Genomic DNA, 17,933 nt, shown 5'->3' with positions numbered 1-17,933 from the left:
CGAGGTCAAAATATAGTTGCAACGTTTACACGTGGTGGATTCCAAGGACAGGATCAAGGACGGGGCGAAATGGGACTAGGAAGTGGTCGAGGACAACTAATTTGTTACAATTGTGGAGGACCAATACACTATGCGCAGGATTGCACAAATCCAACTTAAGTATCATGTCCCTATTGTGAACAATTCAACCATGAATTGCTAGATTGCCCTATGCTACTAGCACAGATTCGAGAAAAAAGGACAACACCTCCTACGACGACATAGAATGTCCAGATGATAAGGGCCGAACCACGCGATGAAGAACCTAAAGTATATATGGTACTAAGGAGCGGTGCAATCTTAGAAGGAGATCAATCTAAGCTGTATAAAGGTCCCTCAATGTAAACAAATTCACAGAAACTTGCATGAAGTTACTTTGTGATAATAGGAAAGTGAAAGGATTGCAGGAGGTAATTAACAAATATGCAGGATGGGGAGAACCTTGCATAGTCTGACGAATGGGGAGCCATACGTCACATACTGGACAAGAAATGTGGTTAACAACACGGATTGGTGACCATGAAATGGATTAGGTCATTCTGGACATCGGTTCATATGCAAATGTCTTGCCCAAGCAGACGTGGGAGTGTATCGGCAAGCCCCCACTCCAGTGGTCTCCGATCCAATTATGGATGGAAAATCAGCAGAAGATATTGCCCATGGTTAGGCTGCAAGGAATCACCGTAGAATTGGATGGTGCAAGCACTAGAACGGACCTTGAAGTTATTGAGATAGTGGACGAGAAAAGCCCATACCTTGCATTGTTGGGAATAGATTGGGCCATCGACATGAATGGGATTATTAATTTCAAGCACAAGAAGATGATATTTGAGAAAAATTCATGCCGCGTAGTTGTTCTGTTAGATCCAACCGAGGGACCCCGCTACACGGAACTTGTGCGCGACGACGAGCAGGACGAAGCATTGGATTGAATCTACCAAATTGCTGCACAAAGGCCAATAAAGGGTAAGGTAATGGGGGAATGGATAATTTCACAGGGTTACACGGAACCATACACTGATGATTCAGAGGAAGAATACGAGCAATGGCGGAACAAAATGAACGGGGCAACTACTCTAAGCTGCAATATGCTGACAAAATCCGTGTACTGCGTTAAAGCTCAGGACTGTGAGTTGCCGATGTATGATGGGCTCACAATAGTAAATGAATTCCTGGAGAAGTTTGAGAGCGCAGTACTAGAGTACCAGTGATTTGATGCGCTCAAATGGGCATTGCGTGCAACACCAGCGCGATGGTGGGGTACCCATGAAGGAACTTTCACAGATTGGCGAAGCTGTAAGCACATGATGCAGATACGATTTGGGAAGCCAACACTCCAACTAACGAAGAAATATGATGGACGAGAGAATCTGCACATACATCTGAGCAAATGGACCAAAGCCTATGACGAAGAGCCACAACTAGAATGGGTGCAGCTATTTTATCATACCTTAGATGTCATCCCAAGGAATTGGTATACTGAAATAGAGCTTCGACGTGGCACAGGTGAGTGGGATATCTTGCGTGAAAGGTTTCTGTCAACATTTCTTTTTGAGGATCAATGGATGGATACAGTGGACAACATATTAAAGCTAGTAAAGACTGTAATTTTCACATTGCGGCTTGAATCAGAATAAGTTGTGCAACCAGACTGGTCGCGATAGCTGAGCCGGGCCTTGGAATGTTACAATGTAAAAGTAGAAGGGGATGAGGATGATCCACGCGGCATCAATATACCAGAATCTGAAGGAAGTTGAGAAGTGCACGGCCCCGATATAGAAGATCCAGACATCGCAATGCCATTAAAAATGAAGCAAATGAATATTGGAATAGAGGAAGAATCGAAGTATGCTACGCTTGGGGATTACTGGGACAACGCTACCGTGGAAAAGGTCGTCGAGCTACTCAAGGAGTATTGAGACCTTTTCCCTACTAAGATTACGGAGCTGAAAGGGATTCGAGGTGAACTAGGAATGATGAAGATAACCTTGAAGCCTGACGTGAAGCTAGTAAAGCAGTGACCTTACCGATTGAATCCAAAAAACAAAGCAAAAGTATGAGAAGAGCTGGAGAAGATGCTGGTAGTTGGGATCATTGAACCAATCAAGGAGTCTGATTGGGTAAGTCTGATGGTGGTACATGAGAAGAAACAGAAGGGTGAGATCTGCATCCGCGTGGATCTACAAAAACTCAATGATGCTTGTGTTAACAATCCATTTCCCACACCTTATACTGATGAAGTCTTAGAAAATGTGGGCAGACAGGAAGCATATTCCTTTATGGATGGGTTCTTTGGATACCATCAGATCAAGATCGTGCCAGAAGATCAAAGCAAGAAAACGTTTGCTACGGAATGGGGTTTTTTTTAGTATACGGTGATGCCATTTGGGCTGAAGAACGCGCTGGAAATATTTTCCCGCATTGTGGTAGTTGCATTCAAGGAATTTATACATAAATTCTTGGAAGTCTATCTTGATGATTGGACCATCTTTGGCTTGGTTAAGAAACATACTGAGAGCTTATGATTAATGTTGGATACTTGCCGTCGACACCAGATTGTGCTCAATCTAAAGAAGTGTATGTTCCTTGTTCCTTTTGGGAACTTGCTGGGTCATGTAGTTTGTAGGCAAGGCCTGATGGTGGATCCAGTGAAGATCACTGTCATACTAGGTTTGCAAGCACCACACAGTGTCAAACAGCTCTGCGCTACGCTGGGACACACGGGGTACTATCGGAAGTTCATAAAAGGTTATGCCCAGATCACGGCTCTAATGGAACAATTGTTAAAAAAGGATGCCACGTATTGCTGGAACGAGGAATGTAACAAAAGCTTGGAATTTCTAAAGGAAAAAATGGCATCTACCCCTATCTTGATCTTTCCAAAATGGGATGTGGAGTTCCACGTGCATGTCGATGTGTCATGTATCGTGTTAGGAGCAGTACTTACTCACGAAGGCGCGGAGGGAGTTGACCACCCGATTACATTTGCAAGTCGAAGGTTGTCAAAAGCCAAGAAACATTACTCTACTATTGAGTGAGAGGGATTGGTGATGGTGTACACACTCCAGAAGTATCGTCACTATTTTCTTGGAGGACATTTTAATATGTATACTGATCACTCTGCGCTAAAATACCTAGTGAATAAGCCTGTGTTTTGGGGGCGCATCTATCGATGGTTTCTGTTGTTTCAGGAATATGATTTTGATGTTGTTGTAAGGCCAGGATGTCTGAATGCGGGTCCAGACCACTTATCCCGGATTGAGACGGGTGAGGAACCCACGAATCTAGAAGAAGGACTCTTGGATGCCCAGTTGTATGCAGTGCACATTACGGATGGCCACTTTGAAGATATAATCTATTTTTTGACTACCGGCACTGCGTCACACAGGTATTCTGTGCAACAAAAGAGGGAATTGGTGACATGAACAGTAGATTTCACTGTGATTGCTGGCCATCTCTACAAGATGGGCCATAATGAGATATTACACAGATATGTACCAGAGTTTGAGCGAGAATAGATCCTTACTGAAGCACATGGAGGGGTTGCTAGCAAACATTATGCGGGCCGCACCACAGCCCAGAAGGTTCTTCGTGCCAAATTATGGTGGCCCACCCTACATCAAGATTCAAAAGTATACTGCTGGGCTTGCGATGTATGCCAACGAACAGGCAAGCTATCACCAAGGGATGAAATTCCACTTCAGCCACAAGTAACACTACAGCCATTTGAGAAATGGGCGATCGAATTTGTCGGACCTATTGAACTGTCAGGGAAGACAGGCACGTGCTATATTATCACTGCGATCGAATACTTGACTAGATGGGTAGAAGCACAACCATTTAAAGATTGCATAGTGGCAACAGTGGCAAATTTCTTGTTCGAGAATGTGTTGACTAGGTTTGGGTGTCCTAAGATTCTCATGAGTGATCAAGGAACACAATTTTTGAACGAAACCATTAGTGTGCTCATTGAGGAATTCCAAATATATCACCAACAGAGCACGTCATACCATCCAAAAGAAAATGGGACCATTGAAGCATTCGACAAAATTTTGGAAACCACATTGACTAAGATTTGCAATGCGCGACAAAACAATTGGGACTTGCACATCCCTGCTGTACTATGGGCATACCAAACCATGTGCAAAAAGTTGACAGGCCAGACACCATTTCGACTAGTCTATGGTAAGGAGGCCGTGATGCCTATGGAATATATCATGCCCAACCTACGGATTGCAACAGCTACATGAATGGTAGATTGTGGGGCCTTGGAGGAAAGGCTCGCACAACTCGACGAACTAGACAAAGAACGATTTCTGGCAGTATTTCATCAGTAGGTACAAAAATAGTGCAAGAAAGCATGGCATGATCGCCATGTCAAGGTGCACACGTTCAAGAAGGATGATCTCATATTATTATATGACAGTAAGTTCAAAAAATTCCCAGGTAAACTCGGTATGCAATGGTTGGGACCTTATGTCGTTAAAGAAGTAACTGATGGGGGCGCAGTTCAGCTGGCTAAGCTCAACGAAGACCCCTTCCCGGGAAGAGTGAATGGCAGTCACCTGAAGCTTTATACGGGCAGGCCGACTGCCTTACTAACTGTTCCACGGAGAGTCTCACTGCTTCGACCAATTGAAAGAGAGCGAGGGATGATAAAGCATTATGGGGATAGATGCGTAGGTATCAGTGTGCAATTGGTCAACAATCAGGGGTGTGGTTCTGTGGACAGAGCCACGCAGGTGTGCCGCTCCAAGGAATGATGATTGTTAATACCACTGTTCCTGACAAGATGGCTGCATTATGGCAAAAAGGAGTGGCGGTGGGAAATTAAGAGTAACAGTACGAACCAGATATGAAACGATCGGCCACAGATTTCACACGGGAAGGTTACACGAGTTGGAACAAGCAGTAATCCGGGCATTTGAAGTTCATATGGCTTATAAATCACCATGGGGAATCCGCTAGGCAACCTACGGTTTGGAGATACAGATGGAGCTATTCATCATCTCTGCACCCGACATGCACCCAAAGGTAGTAATCTGGCCGAAGAAGGGGCATGACTCTTTGAGGAGTCTGGTATTGACAGCTGCGGGAATCCCGTAGGCTACAGTGTTACTAGTAGGGGGTGTACTGGAAAACAGGGAATGTGAAGTAGAATTGGTTCGGATGCCATCGTCCCACCTAGGGGAAGGATGGTGCGTTACAATAGAACAACAAAAGGATGGACAGACGGCAACCATGGGTGAAGATGCAGTCAATAAGTTGCCTCTAATGGTTCTCGATGAGTAGGATCTGGCAGAAAGCAGCCAGGGTCTTATAAAATTGCAACACAGGTTACAGTGGATGGTGCGAAGAGAAGATACGTGGGTCAGAAAGGGCTATGGTGGTACCAGGAGGTCTTGTATGTAGCTCCCTCGCTCACGCTAAAATCCTCAAAGGGGGTTTTCTGTGTTAACCGAGTAGAGCAGAATGAGCATCATCGGTTGCAAGATATGGTCGAAAGACTGAAGCAGGAAAAGCATTGTAGGACACAAAGCAGGAGCAGCCGGATGATGAGCGCCACTCAACGAAGGGTGAACTACGAAGCCAAGAAATAGTGTCTAGCCATGCCAGTAAGTGACTCGAGATGAGTCATGATGATTGTGTTGGGGGACTGTTGGGTAGCGCAACCCCCGCGAAATGAGTATGGGGTGCGAAGCCTAGAATTTTGGGTAATATTAGGGTAGAAGACTCCGCGGAAAGCGTGGAATGTGAACTATAGTAGGTTGAGTCAAAGGGTAGTCCGCCCAAAAATAATGTAAATAAATAGTAATAGAGTTAGCCCATGGAGGGATCGCGGGCCAAGGGAGAGTATAAATAGAGCGTGGCTCTATGAGGGAAAGGCAGTTCTTTTGAAATATGGAATGTAATGGGTTTTGGAAGGCAATAGCTTGAAAACATCTGTAAGTCTGAGTCAGGGGAGTAGGGTAGAAGGTAGAGGCTCTGCAACTATGTGTGCAGAGGCTTGGTAAGTCTACAGCTGTGTGCACGGACCCCTGCAGCTGAGTGCGCAGGGTGGATCTGGATGTATTGGTGAAAATTGATAATAAAGATAAGTTTCTTCTGAATTCTATGCTAATTACATCTTCATTGTTTTATGATAAATGAACTATTGTGATTTATGCATTTGCTATGATTAAATACATGTGAACTGGGTTAATCTTGATGCGCGAAGTAACTAAAAGTAATAAATGTTTGCTTAAAGACCTCTTTGACTAGATCAAACCAGTAATAAGTGACTCAATCTGTAATACACATGATTGGGATATTTTGATCTGCGTAGATCTGGCGCAGCGTGAGGCTGCAGAACAGTGCTCGAGCCCCAACCCACATCCAAGACATCCCCAGGGTGCGGAAACCTGGTTCCAACACCCTCCCTTGCTACCTCGGGTGAGACCTTAGTCCACGCTTCATGAGCTGTTGCTGAAAGGGCCGGTAGTTGCGAGATTTGTTTGGCTAAATAATTCTTCCGAACCTGGGTCAAGCCCAAATAAGCCAACAACTGAAAAGAATTATACCACCACAGAGAGGGAGGAACTCGATATGGTGTATTCTCTTCAGAAGTTCAGGAAATATATACTTGGAGGGCCTTTTAAATTATTTACCGACCTTTTTGCACTAAAATATTTAGTGAATAAACCTATTTTGGAAGGAAGAACCCACATATAGCTTTTGTTATTTTAGGAGTTCACATTCAAAGTTAGTGTGAAACTCGGAAAAACTACTGTGGGACCTAACCATATTTATCGATTGGAGTCAGGAGAAGAAAGGGGGTTAGTGGATGACCATTTGCCTGATGCAGACTTATTTCAGTTTGAGGTATTTCTTGATAATCTGGAAGACATCACCATGTTCCTTGCCACTGGTAAGTGCCCCGATGATTACACAACAACTTATAAAATACATATGGTTGTCCATGCTATGGATTGCCAACTCATTGGAGGGAAATTATATAATATGGGACTAGATCATATCTTACGGTGATGTGTTCTGGACCATGAGAAAGAAGATTTCTTATGGGAGTGTCACTTTAATGTTGTAGGAGGTCATGTGGGAGGAAAAACCACCATAAGGAAAGTACTGAAAGTTGGGAAATGGTGGCCCACTCTGTTCAAGGATGCAAAAGAGTATGCCAAGAAGTGTGATGTATGCTAGCAGGTCGGTCGAGCATCGCAAAAAAATGATCTTCCACTTCATCATATTCGCACATTGCAAGCTTTTGAAAAGTGGGCTATTGATTTTATGGGTCCCATATATCCTCTTGTGCGACATTCTCAGTTCGATATATTATCACTGTAATAAACTACTTAACTCGTTGGACTAAAGCCACAACGGTTAAGGATTGTACTACTGATACTACTGCATGATTCATTTTTGAGAATATTATTACCATATTTGGGTGTCTTAGGAGCCTTACCAGTGATCAAGGGTCACATTTCATTAATAAGACCGTTGATATGTTTCTTCCAAATTTTATTTTAGCACCATAAGAGCATCCCTTATCATCCATAAGCAAATAATACAGTAAAATCCTTTAATAAAATTTCAGAGAAAGGGCTTACTACGATATGTTCTACTAATAGGGATGATTGGGATGAACGCATGCCAACTACATTATGGGCCTACCATACAACTATGAAGTGATTGTACAAATACACTCCATTCCAACTTTTTTACAGTCAAGAAGTTATGATACCAACTAAGTTTATTGCCCCTAATATTTTTATTGCACAAGCCACTAAGAGGACAGATGATGAATCCATTACAGAACGATTATGGGAGCTATGGGAACTGGATGAAGTGAGGTTCCTGGTAGATCTTCACCAAACTATTGGAAAATAATGACATAAGGCTTGGCATGATCGACACATAAAGAAGAAGTCCTTCTTTGTTGGTGAGTAGGTCTTTCTCTATGAAAAAAAATATCTGAAGCATCCAAGGAAATTAAAAATGCACTGGCTTGGCCCTTTCCTTATTGTGGAGATACAAGATTCAAAAGATGTCAAACTTGTGTAACTGGATGGAATTCTGTTTCCATGGTGGGTGAATGGCGCACACATGAATCCCTTCAATGGATAATACAAGTCTTAATTGTTGATATCTGAAAGGGGTTCACAGTTAGGATTAGGATTGAGTTAGTTGTGTGAGTTTGCCTATTTAAGAAATTGCAAAAATAAGTGTGCTTGCATCCATTTTGTTAAGCCTAGTCTAGTTGTGACCCACATAACTGAATTTGGTCGGGGAGGAGAACTTATCAATTGTCTTATTTTTCAAGGTCCATAATAATTAGCCGAGTCTTTTCAAGTCATTATTATAATCTTTCTCGTAATACCCCCTGATAGATTTCAATTGTCCGATTTCTGGCTTTGCCATCATTCCCTGTTAATTGGTCATAATTTTCATCCACCTTTTGAGTCATTTACATCATCCACCTGAGGTCCACATCATATTCATCATTAATATCCTGATTTGAATCGATTATGGGAAGTTTCCATATTTATTAGTTAAACAGTCCAATCATCAACGTCATGTAAAATTTTTCTATATAGTATGCATGGCGATGCTGAATTCTTCACTGTAAGAAGTTTGTATGTTGAATTGTTCACTCTAGCTCTGATGTTAAGTTCTTCTGTCTCTCAGTATGAATCCTTGCCTCCTGTGCATATTGCCTACAATTTTCGAGTTGCAGCCCTGACTCGTGTATCTAAGCTTATTGTTCCTACAGGTTTGTCAGATCCCCACATTATAGAAATGGAGGATATTCTTGGCAAGTATGAAAAGGCCTTTCTGCTTGATCATGATTTTTCTGATTTGTTCCACTTCGTGGCACTAAAGTGTGAAGTCTTCACAAATCCTTCAATAAAGGAAGATGTCACTAGTTATTTTCATATCAAAGTAGATTTTTTGGCGTTCCAAAGGTGTACATTGATGAATTTGCAAAACTTTCTTGTTTTCAGTACCACTAGAGCAACCATGAAGTGTACCAGATACGTTATCAGTCAAATGCATGGAGGATCCTTATTTATTCATCGGGAATACCTGGTACATGCCATTGATATTCACAAGTTGTTAGGGCTGTTTGCTGCTGGTGCAGATGTTTCATCTACCTTCCAAAATACCTCCAAGCGAGGTAAGAAGAAGGGTGAGGATAATTTGTATACTATGTATGGTACTCAAAAATGCGTTCGAGAAGCTATTATTGACATGATCAATAACCCTATTATAAATCTTGCATGTTACATTATAGATGGGAAAATTATGTGCCACTACACCAAGGAGGAGTGCACCTTAGATGTCATCTTAGTTGCTGAAGCTTGCGACCATGGAGAGAAATTTCATTGGTATAACTAATTTCTGAATGAACTATTTGAGGCCTACGAGGATGTATACAAGTGGAATACCTATTTTATTTATGACTACTTAATAATAGCTATTGCCATGATGAAATGGTGCACACCTGAAGGGAGACAACCAACTCCAGTATTAGATGATCAACCTTTGGCCCTTGTGCACCTCCCATGGAGAGTATTAGGTGATCCCAATAATAAGGAAGTTAACGAAGAATCTTTCACTAATTGGTATTCCAAGATGGTGAGTCTCACAGAAAATATCACCCAGATCCCGCGACTGATTTAGGATGAATACTCTTAGTTTATTTGGTTTGGCATCTTTCATAGTACTACTTATGTTTGGCCCAATGTTGTCAGCGCTGAAACCTTCCATATAAAGTCGCTTCCTTTCTATGTTCCTAAAGAAGCCTTCCACAATGAAGTCCTCTCATGGTCAGGAGTCAGTTGTGAAATATAGGATGGAAATAGTATTTACTTATTTGAAGGAATGGTGCTACGTCCACCGCTTAAAGAGAGTCCTTCATCATTTAGGAAAATTATAGATGATGAGGTGTTTAATCCTATCTTAAAGCAATTAAAAAAGACAATTTTCTATGCTTGAAGCACTCCACAAACTCTTAGTCTGATGGTAAGTTCCATACCTTCCTCTTATGATGTTCACATTTATGTTCCTCTTAACACTGCTTTACTCTATCCATTTCCTGTTTCTTTTGGTACCATGGGCCCTACTTCCGTCACCCAACCATTAGTACCAGAGCCTTTTCATTTTGCTACCCTTTTTCCCTCCATAGCTCAAAATAACTTGCCCCATCATTATTCCTAGATCGTAGACCTCACTGATGAACATCCCCATGGATTTATTGTTGGTACTCAGGTAATTAAAGAATCCCCTCACTCTCAACCTAAAATATCTTCCTCATCCCATAACCCCTTGCCACATACGACATCCCTATCTTCCACAATATTCGACATTCCATATACATGCAACCCTCTTACTGAAGAATCTAAAATGGAAGTTGATTTTTTTTATTCATGATATTACAGAGAAAACCCTTGATGTCTTAGATGTGCATACTGCTCCTATTGTTAAAGTATTTGTATCTTTTATCTCTATACCATTCTCAAAACTTTCAACAACCAAAATTGTGCAGTGTAGTCAACATCTTGATCGGTGTCACGAATTTTTGGACCTTGGGGCACAAACTTGCAACCTTATCCCTTTGTTACCTATGCAAATTGTTGATAAGATTCAGGCTTAGTTCCATCAAGAGGAAAACCATGAACAAGAGACTTCACCACATACTCATTCTGAGAAGTCTATGGCTAGCAGCCAACCTCTACAGGCACAATTTCCTTTTCCTAGTGAAACGTCATCTGGTGATATTCAAAGTTGGTTCGCCTCATAGTTATTCAATTTTATTTGGGTTGTTTCTCATCAGGCGGAAGCCTTGCATAATAATTTAATCTTTGACCATGAACAACAATAACAACAACAACAAATCCTTTCTCTTATAGCTGAGAGGGATTAGTTACTTCATGAAAAGGAGGAACTGTAGCACCACATAGAATATATTAGTGACAAGTTCCAAAAGTTATGGAAAAATATTATAGAAGTGGTCCCTAATGCACCAGAGGATTTTTTTGATTGTTCCCTTTTTGAATGATGCGACCATATTGGAGCAGCTTGTACTGAACTTGTTGCTGTCAACCGAGAACTATGTAACAGTGTTGTAACCGCTCAAAAGGTGCTCCCAGACCCAACAAATCAATATAACACAAATATTGAGTAGAAAATAGTTGATATTTCTTCTCTTAAATATTCCCTCTGCTGGCATACTGAAATTTCTCAAGAGGTTGTCTGACAAGTCCAATACTGGGCCATACTGCTTACAAAGAAGAATCAACCTGTATACGAGTTGTGCTAGCACGAAAATAAATTTTTCAATCAAGATATAGTCATAGAAGATTTGAATGAGTAGCAGGACTTATTTTATCGTGTTGATTTGTTGGAAAAACAAATTCACCAGTTTGAAGAAGAATCTCACACTGCTAAAGATGTGTTGCATGACCTTAAGTTGCCTGCTTAGAATCATTTTAAGAAGTTGTGGCAACTTAATTATGATGAATACAATCAATGGAAAGCGATGGAAAATTCACGACCAGAACAGCCTACTACCAACTACATTACCCAATTTCTTAATCAATCTACAATTCTCTTGGATTAGTGGAGGTCTGTGATAAATGAATATTCCTGTTTTAAAGTTGATGTTATACAGTTAGTGCCTAAGTTGGGTCCTTCATTTGAAGGCCAACCCACAACATGAGAAGAAGTAGCACAAGAAAAGTCACTGAAATAACAAGCAAAAGCATAAAATCTAGTAGGGGATTGAATGAAGGATGAGCCAATAGATTATGGTCGGGGCCTATTGGGTCCTTCATTTTTGGGAATGGAATTTGGAAAAATTTGATTGGGTTTTGACTAGAAAATGTTTGCATAGGAGACCACCAAATATAGGAAAATGAATAAGTAAATAATAGCTAAATTTTGAGGATGACATGAAAAGGCACGCAAAAGGAAACAAAAAGAGTTGTCAAGCTAGAGTTTGCAGAGACCACCAAATAAAGATAAGTGTTAAAAAGAGTAGTTGAGGTGGAGTTTGCAAAATCCACCAAAGAATAATAAGGTCATTAGAGTTTGAAGGAATCCAAGGTGATAATGACCAGATCAAGCAAGTGGGACTGCATAAGAGAATCTATAAAATCCAAAGGGAAGATAAGAGAAAGAGAATATCAAGAGTCTCTACTGAAATGCTGTTCAAGGAACTCCATATTGTTTGCTATCTCCCTCTCTCTCTAAATCCTATGGTGTAATATGATCCAACAGTGGTTGGAAGTTTTTATTATGACAAATCTTGTTATGTTGAAATTATGTAATGGTAATGATGTACTAATGTAATTGTCCATTTTTTAATGAAAGGGAGTTGCATGAATGTTATGTGTGAATGGACTATGATGTAATGATTGGCCCCTTCAAATTTTTTCTTTAGAGTGCGTCAGAATGTTCTTTTCTCTTTCTATTCATGTTGCAAATATGTTATTTCCATGTGTTATGTGATTATAGAAATATACTTTTAATATGACTGCATGAAATGGATTACATGTTGTCTTGATCTTTGATGCCATTCCACAATCCCTTACTTTGCTAAGTCTTGACAAGCCTCGAGTGAGAAAAATCTCTTTCTTCTTAAGTGAGATGAAAATGTTGGCATAATGCTAGAATAGAAAAAATTCTTTCGTTGGTTCCCTATGTTCAAACCTAGGGTCAACCTTCTTTTACATTTTAGGCTAACAACAACCATCAAGGAGCTAGTACCCCTGTATTAGGAAGCCACCACTGTCTGAAGTCCCCAACATCCTTAATCTCTCAGGGCCATGATTTCACTTATTTTCAAAATGGACCCCAATGATCAAAGAAACTCTCTCTATAGCACAATCTCGATAAATCAACAACAAAATATCTCCATAGAAAAAGTCCTCCCTCAATCACACAATCCAACAATCAACTATAGTGTAAAGCAAATCAACACATAAAATCTACAATATGGACTCAACCTTTCAACTTTAAATCAATTCTAAACACCACTACCTGCATACAACACTTTGATCCATGTTCTTCATCTCTATTACCACTATCAAATCAATGATCGGTTACATGTGTTCATTCTATCTCTTCATTTCCTGCATGAAAATCTCTGATTTACTTCTAATATTTAGTGATCTGCTACAATCACATTACTTCTCTCTAAATACCCTCTCAATGGTTCATTCTCACAATACATCCAACCGTAAATCCTCAAATAATTACCCTATAATTAATGTTTCTCCTTGAATTTTCTACTTTGATCATCTTCTAGATGAGGATCAAACTTTCTTAGACCATTGTAGAAAATACCAAGTGAAAATACTATATAAATTTCCCCTAGAATTGTCTAGAGTGCGCAAATAATTTGGGAAACTCCACCTATAGGGTGTAACACACCTTCTACATTTTGGAAGTGCATTAAAACACTCCCAAAAAAGGCTCTTACCTATGTTATAATTCTCTTTTTAAAACTTGTTTTCCTGCTTACGTCTTTCAGGCATCCCTTCTTCCACTTAACTTGCAGCTCATATTGCATTCACCTGCAACATAACTTCCTCACACAACTGCATGACTCCTGGAACCTCTGCATACCTCTGTAGCTTTTCAATTTGACAACAAAACATCAGGATTAAGAGGGACACCACTAGCTTGTTGACATCAATGCCAACATGCTCCCCCTTTAGCATTGATGTCAACCTATATCTGACTCAAATATGAAGTCTTCAATCTGAACCTGGGTCTTCTTCCTCATCTCCTCATTATTTCCCACTTACTTTTGATTCTCTCCCCCTTTGGTATCAATGACAAAGGGAAATACCAACACTTAATAGTAATTCCCATAATGTGGGGGCTAAGAGAAGCTCTCCCACCTGAAATTTTGAACACCATGTTGGCCACAAAACTGATACTAATATTTATTCTGATAAAATATGATCTCTTCTACAAGATAATCATGTAAAACAAGGATCTAAACTACCAAACATGTTTCTAGTCAACACTACACAACATCTCATGTTAAACATGGTCCCCCTAATCATGTAAATATATTTGCAAATGACTCATCAAACACTATTCATCAACAGTCACAACTGCCTATGCCCCCTTGACTCATGCAAGATGCTACATCAACCAAATAAATAGCTCTAGTAGACATCATGGAAATATGATATGCAATGAGATACATGGTTGTAACAATGATGCCCAACAACCTATACATGGCTAATACAAATCTCATATATCTCTCTCATAACATTCTTGTCTCATGACTATACAACCAACATGGCCCAATGATAAAAAAAACAAAGTTACTTGGTTTTATATTGCACTCTGGGGTGTATAGATGGCTGGGACAAAATGGTCCACTACAATTCATGCCAAACACCATGGCTCATCTCTATGCATGACTGATACAATACTGAGACAATCTCATCCACAAGCCCATGTATTGATCCACATTTATGAAGGAACTAAATGAAATAAAAACTTAAACAAAAAAACAAAGATACATCGAAATAGAACTTCAATTAATAAATAGCAATTGTTGAAAACTGTTTACGTGTAGAAAAGAAACAAACTAGCTTGGGTATGGTAGTTTATCTCTGAGAAGAGATGTGTGGCTACATGCCTTCTGAATTGATTTATAATTAGGCGTCAATGCCTTTTTATCATGAAGAAAAAATGAGAAACCCTAAACATCCAAAAACCTAACCATAGGAGATGAAGCACCAAAAGTTTATGGGCCTTGATGGGGTTAATTGGAACATTAATTTCCTGGGGTCATAACTTGGCATACGATCCCTGTTTGGCATGAACAATATCTTGTTATAAAGATATATCCAAGGACAACAAATTTTGACTATAAACAATAGGCCTTTGGCCTTTGTTTGCATGTTTCATGAAAAAATGTCATTCAGGGCCTTAAAACGACTCTGGAAGTTCAAGACTTGAAAACCTGCTAAAAATAGATAGTATGTTGGAAAGTAAGAAACTGAAAGGAAACTTTTCTAGGGGTCCAAGTGGAATCGACAGGTAGCCTCCAATATCCACCTAGATCATGCATGGCTATCACAAGTGCTACTCAAATGCACACAAGAGTGCTTCCTCAAAGAATGCCTAATACAATGATATAATGCAAGTACATGACATCTATGAGAAACAATATGTGATCTATATAATAGTGGTATAATCACAATACATAGCACATGATAACACATGTAAGCTTTCAAAACCTCAACCATAGTCTAATATCTCAACAACAACAATTTACAAAGTTTCATCAACAATACATGGCAATGCTTGATGGCCTCACAACAACACATAAATGTGATCTAATTAAGTCTCTTTGCAACATGAAAATCATCATAGCAATAGAAATAATTATCAACAACATAACACACCAATAAACACTATATATTGGCCTTATGTGGCAAAAACATGGCAGTAAAACAACCACCATACGAAGAATAAACCTCTACAAGATAATATGAACTAGTAGAAGCAACATGAATAAAATGACACAGTGCTAGAAACGTTACATATCACTTCAATAATACTTCTCATCAATATAGGAATTATACATCAACTGGGATAAGCAACATGGAGCCATACTCCTGTAACACAATATCCAACTCTAGACAACAAATCAGGAAGCAACAATAACATCTCTTGCAACAACCAAGTCAATACATCCACATACTCTAGATGCAAAATATCCAACAATCACATCATCAAAATAATCATAAGTAGATCTGAATCATCAATAACATTGGTGAGTGGCCAAGAAAATAATGTATCAAATGAGAAGCAACCAAAAATCCTGATCTGAATAATAGAGACAACAACATAACACTAATCCATCGTGATCAACTCCTAATTCCTCTTCATACTGGCCATAAAAATCTGTCACTAGAATAATAAAAGTAGTTGCAACCATACATAGTAAGTCCCATACACCAACCTCATTTTGTTCTTCATAGTAGCAACACAAGTATGGCAATATCACTCTCTCTAGTAGCATAGACAACTTGCTCATACAATAATAGCAATTATACATGGTGTATTATGATCTCTTATACTCAGTCAAATAATCATCAAGTTGTAATACAAATGTTTGCCCCAAGAAAATACAAGACAACTGCATAAGTCATACTATACTAAGAAATAATACACGATTCATGTAAATCCAAGGCACATACTCCTCAAACTCTGATAAATCCTGCAAGAAACCAAAGTTAGAAAAGTGCATAGCATGAGGAACATATCAAGCTCCTCCAAACAATGCCTTTTTATTTTTCTGCTAGCAAGGTACCATAATGCCAACAATGAACCACTAAAACACTGGAATCATATGTGATTTCCCCCCTGGACATGTGCCATCTTCATATGATATCCCAAAGATATTTGTGCTCATGCTCACATTACAAATCCTCCATTAAAACCATGATCACAATAGCCTCAACAGATGCAACATTAGTAGCATAAATCTTGAATCATATAATCAATGATTAAAAATTATAGGCATTAACAAACAACTGGTAATGGCTGAACCGATAGATATCAATCTAAAGACATAGATAAACTAGTAGTTTAAAATAACCTTGCATAGATCCCCATGAGCTCATGCAACTCCTCAACAAGCAAATATGTTCACACAAACTACTTTTTCTATGGTTGCACCTTCAATGTTCCTTCATGCAATATCATGATGCATCATATGCTCCCATTGAGGCCATGCAAGCCTCAGTTTCTCCTTACAGATTCTTGTTGCTCGTTCTTCCTCCAAATTTTTATGGGTAGATCTCTAAGATGCTAATCTCTTTCTGGCTTCTTTAATGGTTGACTTTTTAGGAAATTCTCCTTTTTAATGGAATGCCTCAAGAACGTGGGTAGCTTTCAATATTTGGCCACATGACAAAGATTGTCACACACATAACACCTTATGTGATTGAAGAATGGGGAAATGACTCAAATCTTTTAATGATCTACCTTCTAATATTATTCATGATTGCATCAGCCTTACAATCCATAGCCTTATGCAAACAATCATTACATAAGTAACAATAACGATAAAAGGAATCTTTATACCTGAAGACTGATGACCTTCGTGATTGGAGCGGTCTTCCTTGTTTATTTCCTTGAGAATGCTTCTAATTTGACTGCTTGCTTTGTTGAGAAGATGTAATATTTTTACTTTTGCAGTCAGTTGAAATGTGTCCAAGTTTTTGATAGCCAAAATATCTAACCTTTCTCACACCTTCTCTTGATACATTATTTAGCTTTTGGTTTTGATCCTTATTTCCCTTTTTGCTGCTACAAGCTTCTACTTAAGGATTTTATTTATTTATTTATTTTGTTTTTGTTTTTTTTTTTGTTTTTTTGTTTTTTGTTTTTTGTTTTTTTTGTTTTGTTTTTTGTTTTTTTTTTTTTCATTATTTTATGTAGCTAATTTTGAGTTAGATTTTCTCTTTTCTAACTCCACTCTTGATGAAAATAACTCAACTTCTAACTTCTCACAATGGATGATATGATCTTTAAGCTACTTGGCAATATCATCTTTAGTTCTCCTTGCCTCCTCCAGCTGGGTTTTTAGGTTCACAATTTCTTCTATGTAATATTTCTCTCTTCATTCCAATATTTGAAATAGTTTATTTAGATCACTATTTTCAAGTGAGAGCCTTTCTATTATAGTCAATGTTGAGCTAAGTTTAACTTTATCTTCAACTAATTTCTCCTTTTTCTCCACTATCGTTACTGATTTCTTCTCCATGTAGTGCATGCATCCTATCCCAGATCTCCTTTGCATCTTGAGATATATGATTTCTCAATGTACCAATTGTGAATATTATCATACATTACACACC

Source organism: Pinus tabuliformis, chromosome J, assembly GCF_031772625.1.
Source record: "Pinus tabuliformis cultivar Carrire ecotype Pingquan chromosome J, CPIR1, whole genome shotgun sequence".
NCBI classification, from domain to species: Eukaryota; Viridiplantae; Streptophyta; class Pinopsida; order Pinales; family Pinaceae; genus Pinus; species Pinus tabuliformis.
This window is presented reverse-complemented; position numbering follows the sequence as displayed.